Here is a 20,466-nt window from a genome sequence, read left to right as displayed (position 1 = left end):
AATTTATGTAATTTTATATACCTATAAACATATGCATGTGGTAATTTAGAGAGTTATTATTAATAATTATCTATATTAGAAGGTATTTTATTAATTATTGTGAAAAATAAAAATATATATACCCTTTATTTATTTAATTGATTCTTTGGTTGTTTTTTGAAACTGTGAAAACATGGTGTGTGGATTTCATGAGTGCCTCTATTAATTCTTTGCATCTAGTTAAATTTCATAGGAGTTTCGCATATCTCCTTATAGTGGCGAACGTGTTTCCACACCATCAGTTCCAGGTTTATCTTATTTGAGACTGATTAGTTTACAGATAAACACAGGCGCAGCAAAAGAGTATTTCCTCTCTTTTTGTTTGTATGGTAAACCTCCATTTAGGTGGAGAAACAGCAAAGATGATGGAGGCTCCATCTGTATTAGGTTCCAGACTATGTTCTTGAATTATACATTATACATATGTTCTCTAATACTGCACAGGACTATGGTTGATTGTCTATAGTGCTTTGCTGTTATTAATCTGCTACATTATCATATTTGCACTAACAGTATTATCTAAATATATTTAGCAAAGGGCCCCCTCACCCTCTCTGAAAACTGACCACATGCCTAAATATGGACACCTTCCACTGTGTTCCCCCAGTGGGCCCTTCATGCCCCAGTCTGACACTGAACATAGAAGACAGTAAGTAACAGAGTCAATAAGTGACACGAGATAGAGGAATGGAGAAAAGGGAAAGAAGGTGTGTGGGGGAGTCAGTCCATATGTATTGCCACAATCAATATATTACAGCCAAAATTTAGCAAAATTAAATAGTAGTTAGGGTAAGTTTGGCCTCAAGTTGGTTGGTCCATGGGGTCCAGACATTAATAAAACTAATAGGGCTAATGCAGGAGGGGTTGCTGGTTGTCTGGAAACCCCTCTCCTCTTGGCAAATGGCTTAAATTATGACAATAAAATTGTATGTAATACGATTATCTGAGCTGCCACCATAACATGCAGTTTAAAAGACCAAGTAGACAGAGTAGAGCTTCTACACATGCCTAGTGGCAGCATCATTTTCTACAAAGTTTGCTGTGTGTGTGGATCAGTGCATTGGACAGAGAGTAGCTACCAGGAAGAAGAGACAGGAGCTTTACCATGAGGTGAGAGTATGTGTGCTTAGAAAGTACAGTTCTGTATCCTTCTGGTTCTTTTATGTTGTCTGTTTGTTTATTTATTTATTATGGTATGTTTAACCTTTTTTTTCCTCACCACTTATTTATGTTATTTAAATATGTTTGATATAGACTATACTACAGACCATCTAAAATGTTAAATACTCCATACAGTATACAGTGTATAAAATGACCAATCTAAGGGTTGTTACTAGGGATGTACGCAGGCTTTTTCTCAGGTTTTGTGTTTTGGATCTGTATCTCCTTCATGTTTTGGATCTGTATTGGTTTTACCAAAATCGGCCTTGCAGGTTTTAGTCTTGTATCTGTATTTTTTATTTTATTTTTAAACATGAAGCAGCTAAAATCACAGAATGTGGGCCTGTTTTTGTTCCTACAGTATTATTAACCTCAATAGCAATAATTTTCACTAATTTCCAGTCAATTTTGACCACATCACAATATTGTTTTCATTCAGCATCGGATCTTGCAGGATTTGGATTCCATATATGGGAGCCGCATCGTGGACGCCGCGCAAATTGCACTCCCTTTCTGCCATGATGCCTGCAATAAAGTGGAAATATGTTGAATACAAAAATTAGTTGTGTACATTGGTTAAAAACATTTATTTACATGGTACTACATACCTTGTGTAAAGCTGGATAAAGCAGTTACCTCTCCAGGTCAAACATAACTTTCAGAAACTAACCCTACATTAAGGCTGAAAATAATCTGTACAGATGATCACAGCATCTAAAATATATATTGTAAAATATATAATTTTCATTGTTTGTACTGTGATCAAAATTGCCTATAAATGCCTGGAAATTAATGTTATTGTGGTTAATAATACTCTGGGAACAAAAAAAAAGTCCAAATCATGTGATTTTAGCTGTTTTTGTAAAATAAAAAAAATAAAAAATATGAAACCAAAATCAGCATAAATGGTCTGACACAGATCTTTATCAATAACTAGATCAGGGGCCCAAGGATTGATTAGTAATTTCACTTAATTTGTTTGATTTTTTTTTAAGTATCATTGTGGGCATTGGTGACAGTCTTTATTGCATAGACAACAATTTTTATTGAATTTTGCACTAATCTGACTTTTACGAATCTGACTTTTACTTTTTCTTTGATTTTACATGCCCTGATTTAAGATGTCTATGCCTCTTCTCTCAGTTGTTCTACCTCCATATCTATCAACAAAGATGAACCAAATGGGGTACAGCACACACCACAATTTGTACAAAAAATGTACCACCTACAGTGTCACAATACATGTATGAGTCAGAGATAATAATCTTATGCTACAGTTTACTTTCATCTACAGTGTCATACAATACATGTATGAATCAGAAATAGTAGTTGAACACTGTGGTTTAGTTTCACCAACAGTGTTGCACAATACGTGTACGAGATGAGTATGAAAAGATATTACTGTGGTACCACCTTCACCCACATTGTCGCACGATACGTGTATGAGCCAGGAATAGTAATCAAACACTGCGGTTTAAATTTACCAACAGCTTTGCACAATATGTGTATGAGTAGGGAATAAAATATATTACTATGGTACCACCTTCACCCACAGCATCACACAATATGTGTGTGAGTCAGAAATAGTAATCGAACATTGCGGTTTAGATTCACCAACAGTGTCACACAATACCTGTATGAGTACGAAATAATAATATACTACGGTCTGACCAGCAGTGTCACAGTACTTATAACATAAAAATTGTATAGTACACTGGTGTACAGCACAAACAAAAAAATATATATTTTTATAACTATATTTTTAGGCTTTTTGTTTTTAGCTTTTACTATTTTAATTTTACACTGGGTCTGAGCCCCTAGATCAGGGGTGGCCAACCAGTCAGAGACAAAGAGCCTAAAAAAATGTGTTGGGTACGTCAAAGAGCCGACATCGAGCCGAAGGCGCACATGCAAAAATGGGGTGTGGCCTTGTGCCTTCTAGGCCACGACCCTGGTATAAAATACATTGAAAAAGACAGATCCAACATAAAATACATTGAAAAAGCCACTTCCACATAAAATAATTGTAAAAGCCAGATCCACATCAAATATATTGAAAAATCCAGATTCACATAATACACTTCAGCTCCCCCGTGTGTCACTCCAACCAACACCCTCTTGTCACTCCAACCAGCACCCTCCTGTCACTTCAGCCAGCACCCTCATGTGCCACTTCAGTCAGCACCCTCATGTCACTTCAGCCAGCACCCTTATGTGTCACTTCAGCTTCCCCCAATTCATGCCATTGCAGCAGCCCCTTATGTGTACTCTGTTTGCTGGTGGGTGTCTCATCTCTAGTATCTGGCTCCCTCAGTTCTAAGTCCCCGTAGTGCTGCTGCGTGTTTTTCTGGAGAGCAGTGGTTACCGGATCTGTTGTGGTCATGTGACTTTGTGTGTTAGGAGCCACATTTGAAGAAAGAAAGAGCCGCATGTGGCTCAAGAGCCACAGGTTGGCCACCACTGCCCTAGATGGACGGACAGTTAAGCCCTTTCAGATAGATACAGCAGACAGAGCACCCCTGGACTGATATTGATAATAGGACACACTGGGTTAATTTAATAAACACTGGGACAGAGCCCCCTGGATCTATAAAAAGAGCCCCCCTTTCAAATACAACAGACAGAGCACCCCTGGACTGATAGAGCAGATAGAGCACCCCTTTCAGATACAGCATACAGAGCACCACTGGACTGATACAGCAGACAGAGCACCCCTTTCAGATACAGCAGGCAGAGCACCCCTGAACTGATATAGTAGACGGAGCACCCCTTTCAGATACACCAGCCCCATGCCAGACAGACAACACAGTACATTCTCCACAGCTGGAGTGAAAATGGTGCTGATCACTGGGGCCCTTTATAGAATCCAAAACCCGCAAGAATCCGACAGCGGGATGATGACGTTTTGCCTCGATTTGGGGTCTGAGTAAGTTTGGTTGGCTCTGAGAACCAGACCCGCTCATCTCTAATTGTTATTACTGTAGGTTCTTCTACCACTCCCCCAGATGTCCGCACTTGCTCCAATGTTCTGCAGAGTGGAAGATTGTGTATTGCATTTGGAAACTCCCCTCTAGAAATCCTGCGTTTGCCTCTGGGGGTGCAGGCGATTATCATTGTGACAAAATGGAACATTCAGCCGCATTCAGTAGGGGGAGATATACTCGTTCTAGGGTCATTACATCTGCCCCTTCTAAGTTTGATAAGATTTTGCGTTGGGTGACAAACCTGGCACATTATATATACTGTGTAAGAGGAAGCATTATTATAGCAATATTAAGGGAGTGAGAAACGTTTTTTGGGTTCAAATTTTAGTTTTCTGATCAGTAGAATATTTAGCACTCAAATTTTTCATACATTTTTGTTGAGCAACATTATTCTGAATACGTAATTTCAAATCAATAAATCCAGTGTTATCATATTGAACAAGACAATGGTACTATGAGAGATAATTTATTTAAAACATATTGCTGACTATTATCAAACAAGTTTTCCAACATTTAGAAAGCAAAAATGGAGTGCGGTGATAATAGGGAAGTATATGAGACCGTGGTAAGGATAACAGTGGTGGCTCTCACAGCAACCATGTTTTCTTTTATTTACTTAGTAATATTAAAAATAAAATACAGAGGGGAGTAATAGCCTCCGATTTTGGTAAACTGCAATGCAAACGCAAATTCACTAGAAGTCCACCAGAACGATCCTTGACCAGGGCCGGCAACAGAAATGTTGGGGCTCCACACAGTGATATCTCTGGGGCCCCTTCAGATTATAAAAGTGCACGGGAATTTGCTGCGCTATATAAGTAACATAATAAATAAAAATATATTTATACACATATCAATGTGTATAGCTCTCCCTCCTCCCCCCCACACACCACAGTCTCTGTCTCCCTCTCTCCTTCATCCCATACACCTCACAGTCTGTCTCTCCCCAATTACTCCATGCTACATTCCCAGCTCCCCCATATCATCCCAAAGCCCTGTATCCCTGGGGACAGACTCACCTGTGCTGCACTCCCCAGAATCCAGACCCAAACACAACACAGCAGGTACCATGCGGCCCTCACAGCCCACCAGAAGAGGCCGGCAATGGAATCCTGGCCAGCAGAGCTGCTGCCATGTCCTGTACCTTCCTGCAACAGAGCTGGACCCAGAAGAGCAAGTGCACACTGTGTATGAGAGGCTCCTGGTAACTCTGCGGCTGCGCCTACACTGTCTACAGCTCTCTAAATGGAATATCCTTGGGGGCCGGTACAGGTGTCCCCTTTGACCACCCTGTCTCCGGCCCTGACCTTGACATGACACAATGTAAAGATATAAGTTGCCAGATGCAGGGTCACAACTGGGGAGGAGGGCATGCACTAGACATGAGGGGGCACTGACACTGGCGAGCAATTGCCCAGGTCACTGGAGCTGTCTAATCTGATGATTCCTACCTGTTCACTCTTGCCCACCACCATTATAGTACAGCAGCAGCTATTGGTGTTCCTGGGAGTCCAAGTCTCCCAGAATGCCAGTGCCGGCCGCCATACATAGCATTATGGGAGTGGTCATGGGGGAGAGAGAGCAGAGGAGGAGCAGCAGCTTCCTCAGGTCAAACATCAGTGCAATGGTGCACTTTGGCCATCTGCCTGCCATTGAGCCCTGCTGCTGTGGAGTCATGCTGCTAGAGGGACACAGCAGGAGGTGAGTCAGGGAATGGGAGCATTATTTGTAAGGGGCATTACTAAAGCATAATGTTTAATGAGCATTACTGGGGTATAATGTGGAATGGGCATTACTGGGGCATAATGTATAAGGGGCATTACTGTGTGGCATAAAGTGTTATAAGGAGCATTACTGTGTAGCATAATGTGTAATAAGAATATAACCATTTTGTTCTTTTGATATTTGTAATTTTAATAAAAATAAAATAGATATTTAATGCAATTATTTAAAAAAAAACCTTAGTTAAATCTTTTAAGGGATGGATATTACATTTATGTCAGAAAAGGTCATCTCTCATGGTTGAAAAATTCGAAAGTGTAGAGTTTATAGTTATGGGTGGGGGGGCTTTAGTTATGGAGGGGGCGGTGCGCCAAATTACTGTATAGTCACTGAAAATGTACCAGAAAAACTCACCATAAAAAAGAGGTCAATCTTTTCACGTAGTCACAAAACCAATTCAGCTATCTCGTCCAGCTCTAAATGTAAAATACTGTTATAAGTAAGTGGGAAAAATACAAGTAGGCTGACGTACAACCCATACTTCCCACCACAAACCCCATCCTTCCCCTATCAAGTTCCACTAGCACTATGGTGTATTGGAAAAATCAGGGGCTCACTGAAAAGACGCCTGAATGCTGGTGATGTGTAGTTCATAATATTGCCTGCATGTTGGAGACTCAACTTCAGAATTGCAGGTTATTACATCCCATGACTTGGAGACCAACGTCTTCACAGTCGCACCACAATTTTTAGCACCTTTTTCCTTTGCATTAGTTCTCAAAAAGCCACTTCTGGTATGAAGTCTCTTAGTTGAAAACCACAATTATCAATTTCCATCCTTTAAACATCTGCAGTACAGAAGACAAGTGGCACCAGCCTTACCACTTTTGAGGTATATACTGTGGATGAGTCCCTATTGTTCTTAACAAATGGAAACAAAAGAAGATCTCTAATAGATATAAACTAGCAAATACAGTAGCAAGGATAATGCAAAAAGAAAAATATGGACCATGGGGTACATTTATCAAAGCTTCTGAAAAAGTGAAAGATTTTCCAATAGCAACAAATCAGATTCTAGCTATTATTTATCTAGTACATCTAGAACATTCTAGAAAATGATAGCTACAATCTAACAGCTTGCTATGGGCAATACCTTCACTTTTTTTCAAAGTTTTGCTAAATCTCCCCATACAGTGGAATGTCTAATGGGGCATGGATCAAGGAAGGCCCTGTGCTACACATCCAGCACCTGTAAAAGACACACTGCCATGCAGCACTCCCATCTCATCTTTAACTTCTGCCAGTTTTCCAGCAATGTCTTTTAAAAGGTGGTTCTGACACAAGATATAGCAAAGACTCTAGGGTTATCCAGGCGTCCTTACCATGCCTCAATGTATGAATATCAGGTGTCTTACAGTATACCAATTGAAAATACAGTAGTGTACACTGTATGGAGTAATGATGATTGGCATGATAATGAGATTGATCGCAGCATGTTGGGCAAATTAGCACCAATATACCAAGGTTATTGTGAATACAAGACGTATGGAAAACAACTTAGATTAATATTATCTGTTACTTTTTTTTAAAAACAATGTATTTATTGTTGCAGACAAACAGAAGCCAAAAATAATTAGCATAACATAAAGACATACACTACATGAATTGAAAAGGTACAGGAGAAAATAACCACATTCAAACATAAAATCTTGCCATAACTTAATGACAAAGCAATGATACAGCAATACGGCAATAGGCTGCAACCCAATATATATATATATATATATATATAGTGCATCCGGAAAGTATTCACAGCACTTCACTTTTTCCACGTTTTGTTATGTTACAGCCTTATTCCAAAATGGAGTAAACTAATTTTTTCCCCTCAAAGTTCTACACACAATACCCCATAATGACAACTTGAGGTTTTTTTTTGTGCTAATTTATTAATAATAAAAAACTAAGAAATCACATGTACATAAGTATTCACAGCCTTTGCCATGAAGCTCAAAATTGAGCTCTGGTGCATCCTGTTTCCACTGATCAGCCTTGAGATGTTCCTACAGATTAATTGAGGGCCACCTGTGGTAAGTTCAGTTGATTGGACATGATTTGGAAAGGCACACAGCTATCTATATAAAGTCCAACACTTAAACAGTGCATGTCTGAGCACAAACCAAGCATGAAGTCCAAAAAATTGTATGTAGACCTCCGAGACAGGTTTGTCTCAAGGCACAAACCTGGGGAAGGGTACAGAAAAATATCTGCTACTTTGAAGGTCCCAATGAGCACAGTGGACTCCATCATCTGTAAATGGAAGAAGTTCGGAACCACCAGGACTCTTCCTAGAGCTGGCCGGCCATCTAAACTGAGCAATCGGAGGAGAAAGACCCTAGTCAGGGAGGTGACCAAGAACCCGATGGTCACTCTGTAAGAGCTACAGCATTCCTCTGTGGAGAGAGGAGAACCTTCCAGAAGGACAACCATCTCTGCAGCAATCCACCAATCAGGCCTGTATGGTAGAGTGGCCAGACGGAAGCCACTCCTTAGTAAAAAGCACATGGCAGCCCCGCCTGGAGTTTGCCAAAATGCACCTGAAGGACTCTCAGACTATGAGAAACAAAATTCTCTGGTCTGATGAGACAAAGATTGAACTCTTTGGTGTGAATGCCAGGTATCATGTTTGGAGGAAACCAGGCACTGCTCATCACCAACCCAATACCATCCCTACAGTGAAGCATGGTGGTGGCAGCATCATGCTGAAGGGATATTTTTCAGCGACACTAAGTGGGAGACTAATCGGGATAGAGGGAAAGATTAATGCAGCAATGTACATAGACATCCTGGATGAAAACTTGCTCCAGAGCACTCTTAACCTCAGACTGGGGTGACGGTTCATCTTTCAGCAGGACAACAACCCTAAGCACACAGCCAAGATATCAAAGAAGTGGCTTCAAGACAACTCTGTGAATGTCCTTGAGTGGCCCAGCCAGAGCCCAGACTTGACTCCAATTGAACATCTCTGGAGAGATCTGAAAATGGCTGTGCACCGACGCATCTCATCCAACCTGATGGAGCTTGAGAGGCACTGCAAAGAGGAATGGGCAAAACTGCCCAAAGATAGCAGTCTATTTAAAGCAAAGATGTGTGAGGACACATCTGTACATGAGACAGTTACCAACACACCTGTTATAAAGCACCTAGGAGAACAGATTGAGTATCCCTTATCCAAAATGCTTTGGACCAGTAGTATTTTGGATATTGAATTTTTCCGTACTTTTGAATAATTGCATACCATACTGAGATATCATGGCGATGGGACCCAAGTCTAAGCACAGGATGCATTTATGTTTCATATACACCTTATACACACAGCCTGAAGCTAATTTTAGCTAACATGTTTAATAATTACTTTGTGCATTAAACAATGTGTGTGTACATTCACACAATTCATTTACAATTCAAGTACAAATATCTCACTCCATAGCTGACGTATTCTTGGGCATGACCAAAACACATGTAGGGTGTCAGCCTTCTCCAAGCAATTTCTCCCGCATAAATCTGAGACCGTAGGCCAGATTCTATGTAATTTAACAGGGGTGTAATAAAGATTGTTTAGTAATTTAAAGAGCATTTCTATGTGGTTTGTACATTTGGACATCTTATGAGATGAGAGAAGGATCGACTCCCATTGCTGTAGGGAAAGTGAACAAGATAAATCCGTTTCCCATTTAGTGTGAGTAGAAGATTTTTCCCCTCTCTGATTTTCTTGTACAATGGAATAACAAAACCTAATCGCCCCTCTGCAATTACCCAGTGATAATTTCTTTGATACGTTAGGAGGAGGCAAAAGCATTGGACACAAGGAGAGGAGCAAACACATTAACCAGTGAGCAATACGAGTATATGTAAACAATTCTCCCGTGGGGAGATGGAATTTACTTTGTAAAGCACTAAATGGAGTAATCGCCATACCATCAACCAATGCTGAACTAGAATCAATGCTACAAGAAATCCACTTAATAAGACTTAAATCTGGAATCAGTTTGGAAAGGGCAACAAGCAGGGACAGTTTGCGGGAAGGGAGAGAGATTGTTTTTGTAGAAACCACTAAAGAGTCCCACGCTATGAGGGAGTCTGTAATAGTACAGATAGGTGTAATAGAAGAGGGTCTCTGCTGGATCGGGATCCACAACAAATCTATCAAAGGGGTACGAGAGTACAACCCTCTCTCCAGGTCGACCCAACGCTTCTGGCCTTCCGGCAAGGACCAATCACTCATTTGAGTTACTAGGCATGCATATTGGTATTTCCTGAGGTCCGGGACTTCCAGGCCTCCATAACGTTTTGGCTTAGTTAACTGTTTATATGCTATACGTGGGGGTTTCTTCCTCCAAATATATTTCAATATTAATGAGTGTATGCGACCTATAATTCATAATGGAACAATGTAAGGGATTGCTCTGAAAAGGTACATTAACCATGGCAAAATCGACATTTTAAACGCAGCTATTCTACCCAGCCAAGATATCTCTAAACCAAACCATGATTTACATAGTGAATCAATGTAATCGAATATCGGACCATAGTTAATTTACATTGTAGTAGACAGGGAATTAGGTATAGCAATACCGAGATAAATAATAAAATCCTTCTTCCAGTTATAATTATAAATACGTTGAAGAGCTAAGAGCTTCTCTGGATTCAAATTAAATGGCAAGGCCTCTGTTTTGGACTTATTTAGCTTGTAAAAAGAAGCTGCACTAAAGCGGTCGATGATCTCATGAAGAACTGGTAAAGTAGAGACGGGTTTAGTAAAAATTAGGAGCACATCGTCTGCAAATAAGCTAACCTTATTGGTAGATGTCCCAACTTCTATACCAAAAAAAAGCAGAGGATTGGCGAATCGCTAGAGCGAGAGGTTCTATAGCTAATACATAAGGGGAGATAGAGGGCATCCCTTCCTCGTTCCATTAGAAATTGTAAAAGGGGAAGAAGAGAAGCTATTACTAAATACCACGGCATTTGGGGAGCTGTAGAGTGCTGAGATGGAAGAGAGGATGGGACCCTGTAAACCAAATTTTTCCAAAGTATCATATAGGAAGCCCCAATGCAACCTATCAAAGGCTTTTTTGGCATTGAGAGAGAGGAAAAGTGCTTCATCTCTCTTATTAGAGGTATATTCGGCTAGATCAAAAACCTTTCTTGTGTTATCCGACGCCTGGTGTCCTGTTACAAAACCTACCTGGTCCAGATGTATCAAAGTAGGAATAAGGGGAGAGAGTCTATTGACAATAAGCTTGGAAAAGATTTTCAAATCCGTGTTTAACAGCGCTATCGGCCTATAGTTCTGCCAAAAAGATGGGTCTTTGCCAGGTTTATGTATTGTAACAATATGGGCCTGTAACATTTCCTTAGGTAAAGATCCGCTATTAGTAGCATGATTATACAGGGCAGTAAGTAAGGGCTCAAGTTCTGAAACATATTTTTTATAGAAGGAAATAGTAAATCCATCCTGACCAGTGGCCTTCTCTAATGGTAATGAAATTATATTTGTGATTATTTCTGCTGACGACCAGAAAGCATTAAGGGGATCTAACTGAGCCGAGGTCAACTGAGGAAACTGTAAATCTTCCAAAAAGGAGGATGTCAAGGCTGGGGTAGGTTGAATGGCAGTAGGGTCTGAGGCTAAATTATATAAATTATTATAAAAGGAAGCAAAAGCATTCGCTATGTCAGCTGGGTTCAACAACTTCTGCCCATTGGGTGTTTGAATACATTTAATTCTATTCCTAGTTTGGAGTAATCTCAATTTATGGGCTAAAAATGTACCTGATTTATTGCCTAAAGAGTAAAATTTATGTTGGAGTTTAGTGTAGGCTCGCTGCATACGATTCAAAAACAATTTTTGGAGCTGGTTCCGAAGTGAGACTATATCCCGTTTCAAGAGGCGGGAGGGTTGAGCTCTATTAAGAGACTCCACCTGTAATAATTGTGTTTGTAAAGTTTCATGGAGGGTCAGGAACTGTCTTTTCAACCTGGCCCCTGTTTGAATAATGGTCCCTCGTATCATTGCCTTTAATGCACACCAATGCGTAGGAATAGACGTATCTGAAGGGGAATTTATAGCTAAGTACGTGGATAAGGAGTCAGCGATAGCAGAGGACGCCTCTGGGGATTTTAAGATATATTCTGGTAGTCTCCATGTCCTATGTGAAAACTGGGATTGGGTACTCTTCCACGACCACGTCACTGCCGCATTGTCGGACCAGGAGACTGGAAAAATGTGATCTACACGTAAATTGTGGGAGCATTTGTCAACCAAAATCAAATCTAAGCGAGAGTATGTGTTATAGACATGAGAAAAAAAGGTATAATCCTTAACCGTAGGGGAATGTACGCGCCATACATCATATAAATCAAATTCCACTAGTAAACAGGCCAAGGTAGTCTGGGAGCGTGACCCTCTTAGGGCTTTATTGAGGGGAAGCGTTTTATCCAGTCTCTCATCAGGGACCAGGTTGAAGTCTCCCATCATAATCAATCAGCCTTTCTGTACCTCGTGAATAGTGGTAAATAGTTTACGTAGAAAAGGCAGCTGATTAGTGTTTGGGGCATATAGGGTAACCTCAACATCTTCAAGTTTCCCCACTAAGATCAAGAATCTGCCCTCCATATCTGAAAATTGAGAATATAAATCAAATTGGATAGAGTTGTGGAAAAGAATAGCTATGTCATGTTTCTTAGAAGGACCATTCGCAAAATAGGGTATCGGATAGCGAGAGTTATGGAAGACTGGTGGGGCAGAGGCTATGAAATGCATCTCCTGGAGAGCAACAACTCTAGCCTTTTCCTTATAAAAGGTATCTAAAGCCTGACGTCTCTTACAGGGGGAGTTTAAGCCATCTGCATTCAATGAAAAGAACTTAACCATTAGGGGGTTTAAAGAGTATCCGTTCAGATTCTATGTAACCACTCAGGAGATTGGACTTTAACAAAGGGGGCAAAAACAGAGGGAGCAGGAAGGGTTGAGGAAAAGGGGGGGGAGAAGAAAAACATCAGCAAAGAGAAAACAGTAAAAGCCCTGACTTCTGGGCCACAGTGTTTACCACAAAAAAAACGTAATGGAAAAACAGGAACCATCGGGGGAATAGGCTCAAATGGGTCTCATGTAAGCTATAAATAACCTCAACACAAATGAGGTATAAACTGATAAAATAAATCAACAATAACACCAACATCACAGCACACTAGTCAGTACAATCAGCCAGGTATATACTAATAAATGATAGATCTTATGTCATAATAACTGTGTATAAGAGCATTGACTAACATACATAACATACAAGACATAAGAGCAAAAGACTAAGGGGGTCATTCCGACCCGATTGCTCACTGCAGTTTGTTTCGTTACCTAGTGATCGCCTCTGAGACAGAGGCAGTCGCTAGGCGGGAGGGGGCTGAACGGCGGCATTAAGCCGCCGTTTAGGGGGAGCGGTCCGGCCAAATCAGGCATGGCCAAACCGTTGGGGGGAGCGACGAGCAGGAGCTGCGCTGGCTGGGAGTTACTCTTCAAATACAAAGGCATCGCCGCTGTGCGATGCTTTTGTATTTGTGCGGGGGGGGCACTGACATGCGGGGTGGACTAGCCCTGTGCTGGGCGTCCCCCCGCATGTCTGAGTTAACGATCGTAGCTGTGCTAAATTTAGCACAGCTACGATCAACTCGGAATAACCCCCTATATCCCGGTACAGACAATAGCCCTAGAATCTAAAGGGCACAGGATCACTATACTGACCGTCTTGACCTTCATATTCACATCTAAGGACAAATAGAGTAATACAATCGAGCCAACGACTTCCGATTATCACGTATCCGACACCTGAGCCGGGGCGACAGCTTTTGAGTGTGGAATTTGAATGTCCCAGTCGTCCAGTAACTTCACTCCAGCTTCAATCATAGAGATTATATAAGAGGAAGAGTCATAGCTGATAATCAATTTGACTGGGAAGCCTCACTTATACTGGATGTCGTTATCTCTTAGGGCGGACGTAATCAGGCATAGTGTCCGTCTTTTATCCAAGGTGAATTGAGAAAGATCAGGGTATATTTGCAGACCACCCATAACATCAGAGTCCTCTGCTTGTCTGGCAGCTCTGAGAATATCCTCTTTGATAAGAAAAAATTAACTCTTAGCAAAACATCTCTTGGGAAACTGGATGAGTAGCCACTCTTCGGTTTAGGCAAGCGATGGAGTCGATCTATAAGTAAATCTTGAAAAGACGCAGATGGAAGAAGACTCTGGAACAATTTAGTGACATAACCTCGTTGCTCTGCTGAAGCTACCGAGTCGGGTACACCTCTAACGTTAAGGTTGTTTCTCCTCGATCTGTCCTCCAAATCAGTGATTTTTTTCACGTAACGAGATGTCATTTTGTAAGTTAGAATGTGGTGTAAGAAGATCATTATGTGACGTCACCAACTCCTGCATTTTATCTACGAGATGTTCGGTCAGACCTGCTATGCCACTCAGATCAGCTCTAAGTGTTTGAATTGAGGAATCCACACCAGACAAGATATCCGAGCAAAATGCTGAGAACATCTTGAGTGTCGTTTGTGTGGTAAGGGGAGCTTGAGGGTCCAGATTCATTTCCAGGTCAGTCAATGGATGGGAAGCAGAAGATTTAGGTTTGTGGGTGTCCTGAAGCTCACAATACACAGAGCTTGCGTGGGACCTGTTTTTGGTTAGATCAACACAGAGGACTCGTGGACACTCGCTCAGGATAGAGGAGAGGAGATTCCGCACAATACGGCGTAAAGGCTTTTTCACAGTAAGGACAATACGTGTTTGGAATTCCCTGCCTGAGGGAGTTGTAATGGCGGAATCTGTCAACACCTTTAAGTATGGGTTAGATAAATTCCTAATGGATAAGGATATCCAGGGGTATGGTGCATAGTCATGCATTATAGTTACTATAAATAGGGATAAAATGCAACGGCTGACAGCAGCATCAGTCAGAAATTTTAGTCAAATCATCATGCATAGGAGACCACAAATAGGTTGAACTCGATGGACAATTATCTTTTTTCAACCTCAGATACTATGTTACTATGTTACTATTATATTCTGTCCAGCGCTGTGATGATGCTTGCTGCTGTACATTGCAAGCGTTTTTTTTTTCCTATCAACTTTATTGTTCTTTGTCAAGCTGTACAATGTAACTATGGTAATAGGTGCACATTGGTGATGTCATCGGGAGGCACCCTCGCCGGCGGGACTAGAGGGAAAATGGTGAGGAGGAACACATAAATATGGTGAGTAAATACATGTTCTTTGTCCTGATGAAAATGAGTTGATCAATGAAACGTTGACCAGGAGACCAGCTTCATTGTCTTTCTTTCTTTTAAACTAGTTAGTGTTATTAGGTGACCAAGTAATTAGTAAAAATATATACTGTATTATTAAAATCTATATTAATATTAATGTAGGTATATATAAATATTATGAAATTCAATCTTAATTTGTTATTAATTCATATTCTTTGTGACCACTTCTTGTTTTACATATACTGTGCTTGACAAATCAGGTTTATCAATAAAATGTACATACAGTATGAATATATATATATATATATATATATACACACAACAAAGAAATCCGGCACTCCTCGGGTTCTCAAATATAACTTTACCGGGTGTCCTCCATGACGGATGTCCTGCGCGGACGCGTCCACATCTACACCAAACAAACGGCGGCACTCCGGTCAAAGAAACTTCACTTGAGGCTGGCTTATAAGCAACGTTTCAGCGTCTTTTATTGACGCTTTTGTCAAGCAGCATACATGTATGCTGCTTGACAATAGTGTCAATAAAAGACGCTGAAACGTTGCTTATGAGCCAGCCTCAAGTGAAGTTTCTTTGAACGGAGTGCCGCCGTTTGTTTGGTATATATATATATATATATATACACACACACATAGATAAATTCATTTAATGTGCAATCAGGTACAGGTGGATCAACAAAATATGAGGAGGAAGTTGACAATGAGGATTCTGATGGTGATGTGGTTTGTTTGAATAAGGCACCAGTGGAGACAGTTGTTGCCCACGGGATGATAAAGCCCATTGTCATGCCTGGGCAAAACACCAAAAAAGCCACCTCTTTAGTGTGGAATTATTTATCCACAAATCTGGACAACAGGTGTCAAGCCATCTGTTGTCTTTGTAAATCAATAATAAGTAGGGGTGAGGACGTTTACCACTTAGGAACATCCTCCCTTATACGTCACCTGCAGGGCATTCATCATACGTCATTGTCAAGTTCAGAAATTTTGGGTAATAGCGTAAGCAGTCCAAATGATGTTTCGTTTGAATATTATTTCTGTGTGAGGGGGTGAGGGGGGGGGAGATTTGAGGATGGGGACGGCATCTTGCCACTGTAGAACCAGTTTGTGCAAGGAGAGATTAATTGCTTCTTTTTTGGTGGGGGCCCAAACAAACCAATCCTTTCAGATACAGTCGCGTGGCAGACCCAGTCGCTGAAATTATTGGTTTGTTAAAGTGTGCATATCCTGTTTATATGTCCTGTTTATACAACATAAGAACAATTCCATCTTGCACGTCTTTTCTTTGTCACATCATTCCAGAGGTGCTGCTCTATATGGGGTGCTGCCCCTCTGTCCTATCAGTCCAGTGGTGCTGCTCCACTGCCATTTAAGTACAAGGGTGCTGTTGCCTGTCTGCTGTGCTGTGTAATTCTCCAGTGGTGCTGCCTATGCTTTAAAAGTCCAGTGGTGCTTGCATTATAATTTCAGGGGTTCTGCCGTACTTGAGTCTAGGTTTAAATTAAACCCTAGAGCAGACTATGTAACAAGCTTCAACATCACAAACAGATTTGTGAAAACATATCCGCAAAGGTGGAAATAGAAATTGCAATTTTGACTAAGTGTTTTCCAATGAGACCACATCTGTGGCCAAAGTCAGTCAGACTCAGAAGACACAGAATCATAATCCAGCGCAACTGTCAGAGAGGTAAAAGAGATATATTCTGCCTGAGCATTACAGAGAGGCTCTTCTCAATTATTTCATGTTAGGGACTCACTCAAATGAATGTCTCCAATTAGTCAACCTTATTTTTAATTTATTATTAATGTTCCACATTTTGGGATTACTTATTTACAATATGCACATTTGTTGTACAGGGTTCTCTTCCTAAGTGCTGTGTAGGGTTATCACAAGACCTTGCTGTGTTAGAACAGAGTTTTAGTGATCTTGCATTGCATCAGCTTTCCATTACACTGCAGCACTAGATGGGCCAGGAGCTTCTGTGAGGCACAAACAGTTACCGAATAAGGCCCAGTATGGAGGCTCAAGGTGGCTTACAGCCATGAAGATGTCTGGCTCACCAGGCTGAGGCATGATGTGGGCACAGAGGTTAGCATTGTTTCCTCCCACAATCCTACTTATAGTATGAAATTATTTTCGACTGTAGAGTGGTAAGCTCAACTAGGGTAGGGGCTCAATAACTAACAAATCACTGCACAGTCCGGCTTAGTACTGAACCGAACCCACCCAAACCCAACTTGCCCCATCCGGAGCTGCTGTGGGCGCTCAGGAGGGGCTGATAAAATATTTAAGGGACTGCTTTATTTAAAAAGTAAATATGTATAAAATAAAACACACAGGTATGCTCACATTCCTGTAACTGTGACACACAGGTATGCTTACATGTGTGTAATTGCGAGCTTCGAAAAACAAAAATAAGGCATCTGCCACAAAATATGTAAAAAAAATGCAATAAAAAAATTGAAAAAAGAAACCCACGAGATTTTCACAAAATAAGTCTCCAGACTGGAGGGGAAAATATCCAATCTTGATTCTGTGGTACTGTATACACCAGTTTATATACATCTCGGCATTAAATCCGAGATTATCTTAATCCCTGAAAATGGAGAACGGGGTACAAATTCGGAAGCTTTGGCCCATAGTTTTTCAGTTTGTCCAGTAATGTGGTAATTATATATTGGCTTGGTTGAAGATCTTTCTGTTCCACACCAATATAGGAATGGAGGTCACAGAAAAAACAAGGTTATTCCCCAGCGCACAGTACAGGGTATACCATAAGGAAAATAAACCAAATTTGTTATAATTCCTTAAATTTCTTTTTTTATTTGATAATTCAAGAGAGGTTCAATATTCAGTTAAAAATACATATCAATAAAAAGGTGACTGCCTATTACCGGTAAACATACATATAACAATCACAAACACAGAAAAAACATATAGATGGGTATTGTTTTAAAATTAAATATTCACTATACCCCACGATGGTGTAGTGGTCTCCAGTGCAAAAATTGAAATGCAACCAGTTCTCATAGGTTGGATGCGCTGCTTTGCGGCTTACTCCCTCTATGTTAATATGGGAGTACCATCGTGGGGTATAGTGAATATTTAATTTTAAAACAGTCCCCATCTATATGTTTTTTCTGTGTTTGTGATTGTTATATGTATGTTTACCGGTAATAGGCAGTCACCTTTTTATTGATATGTATTTTTAACTGAATATTGAACCTCTCTTGAATTATCAAATAAAAAAAGAAATTTAAGGAATTGAAACAAATTTGGTTTATTTTCCTTATGGTATACCCTGTACTGTGCGCTGGGGAATAACCTTGTTTTTTCTGTGTCCTCAACTCAGTGGAGCTAGGTAGTAGCTCCACTCCTTGCAGCAGCACTTTACAGTTTAACCTATTTTATCTCTTTAGCGCAGTGCCAAAACTGTTTTTTTGTATAGGAATGGAGGTGAAAGCCTTTGTGTTGTTCCTGATTGCGTATACCACTCTAATTTTTAATCACCTTCTTGACACTGTCCTCTTCCTCTTGCCACTTCTCATATTGGGGGTAATTCCAAGTTGATCGCAGCAGGAATTTTGTTAGCAGTTGGGCAAAACCATGTGCACTGCAGGGGAGACAGTTTTAACATGTGCAGAGAGAGTTAGATTTGGGTGTGATGTGTTCAATCTGCAATCTAATTTGCAGTGTAAAAATAAAGCAGCCAGTATTTACCCTGCACAGAAATAAAATAACCCACCCAAATCTAACTCTCTCTGCACATGTTAGATCTGCCTCCCCTGCAGTGCACATGGTTTTGCCCAACTGCTAACAAAATTCCTGCTGTGATCAACTTGGAATTACCCCCAATTTGAAAAGTCATCAAAGAAGGAGGTGGTATGTTTGTAGCTAGCTGTGATTCTGAGAACTTAGCTATCTTTTTCCAGGGGGACCACCTGTCGCTAAAATTATGGGTTTATTATACTGTGCATGTCCTGTTTAAACGGGTTCACTACAATCTGCCGGCGGCCGGCCTCCCGGCGACCAGCATACCGGCGCCGGGAGGCCGGCCGCCGGCTTACCGACAGTGTGGTGAGCGCAAATGAGCCCCTTGCAGGCTCGCTGCGCTCACCACGCTACGGGCATGGTGGCGCGCTACGCGCGCCACACTATTTTATTCTCCCTCCAGGGGGGTCGTGGACCCCCACGAGGGAGAATAAGTGACGGTATGCCGGCTGTCGGGCTCTCGGTGCCGGTATGCTGGTAGCCGGGAGCCCGACCGCCGGTATACTGAAGACCACCCGTTTAAACAACATAAGGGTGGGTGGGAGGGCCCTGGTGGGTGGTAAGGCCCAAGACAATTCCATCTTGCACCTCTTTATTTTCTTTGCATTATGTGCTCTTTGGGGCCTTGTTTTGAAAACTGCCATCCTGTCTGCCACTGCACTGCCACTCCTAGATGGGCCAGGTGTTAGTACTGCCCACTTGTGTCACTTAGCTTAGTCATCCAACGAACTTGGTGCAACCTTTTGGCCTAAAAACAATATTGTGAGGTGTGATGTGTTCAGAATAGACTGGAAATGAGTGGAAATTAATGTTATTGAGAGTAATAATACCGTAGGATCAAAATTACCCCCAAATTCTGTGATTTTAGCTGTTTTTATGTTGTTGTTTTTTTTTTAAAGTCTGATCCAAAACCAAAATGAAAAGCTGAAAGGGTGGTTTTGGCAAAACCAATCTAGATCCAAAACACGAACGACGATCCAGATCCAAAACACAAAACCTGAAAAGTGGCCGCAGCACATCTCTGTAAATAACCTTATAAAATAAAATGAATAATAATAATAATAATATTAATAATAATACCACCACTACTTATTTTAATTAACACAGTCACTTAAAAGGAGATTTATGTTAAGACTTACCATGGTAAAATCTCTTTCTGCGAGGTACACTGGATTCCACGGGGAATACATCAGGGGTGTAGAGTTGGATCTTGATCCGAGGCACCAACAGGCTAAAGCTTTGACTGTTCCCAGGATGCACTGCACCACCTCCTCCTCTATAACCCCGCCTCCAGGCACTGGAGCTCAGTTTCGTTAACCAGTCCAATACAGTAGCAGGTAAAAGAGACGGCAGTTGTTAGTCATATAGAACCACATTCTCACGACAGGAGCAGGGACCAGCAGCTAATGCCATACAATCCCAAAGAAGCTAAGTGCGTCAGGGT

This window comes from Pseudophryne corroboree, chromosome 1 (assembly GCF_028390025.1).
Source record: "Pseudophryne corroboree isolate aPseCor3 chromosome 1, aPseCor3.hap2, whole genome shotgun sequence".
Classification (NCBI taxonomy): Eukaryota; Metazoa; Chordata; class Amphibia; order Anura; family Myobatrachidae; genus Pseudophryne; species Pseudophryne corroboree.
The sequence above is the reverse complement of the archived record's forward strand: the minus strand, read 5'-3'. Positions refer to the sequence as shown.